This window comes from Acanthisitta chloris, unplaced genomic scaffold, assembly GCF_000695815.1.
Source record: "Acanthisitta chloris isolate BGI_N310 unplaced genomic scaffold, ASM69581v1 scaffold5057, whole genome shotgun sequence".
Lineage (NCBI taxonomy): Eukaryota > Metazoa > Chordata > Aves > Passeriformes > Acanthisittidae > Acanthisitta > Acanthisitta chloris.
The window spans coordinates 5,007-5,213 of NW_008684165.1; the positions used below are offsets into that span (position 1 = coordinate 5,007).

A 207-nucleotide genomic window follows, 5' to 3' on the forward strand; every position below is an offset into this window, starting at 1 on the left:
CCACGCTGGTTTGGAAGGCTCAGTGAAGTCTCCAGGAGGGAGTGATGCCTCCTGCATGCTCTGTCTGGCTCCTCCTTGGGGCTTCCCATCACTGGGCAGCTGGGGGACAGTGCTGGCACTGGTGGGAGGGAGTGTGGCCTCTCCAGCTCCAGCACCTGCAGCTTCCCCCCGGGGCTGAGCAGGCTGTGCAGCCACAGGACTGTGGTG

General features: G+C 64.7%; 1 protein-coding gene across 1 annotated transcript in view; it reads right to left on the bottom strand.

Moving 5' to 3' along the window:
• The window catches only part of SRCIN1 (SRC kinase signaling inhibitor 1), a gene marked incomplete at its 5' end in the record, with an annotated part of 14,985 nt that overhangs the window by 4,873 nt on the left and 9,905 nt on the right, over window positions 1-207 (bottom strand). The window lies entirely within an intron of this gene.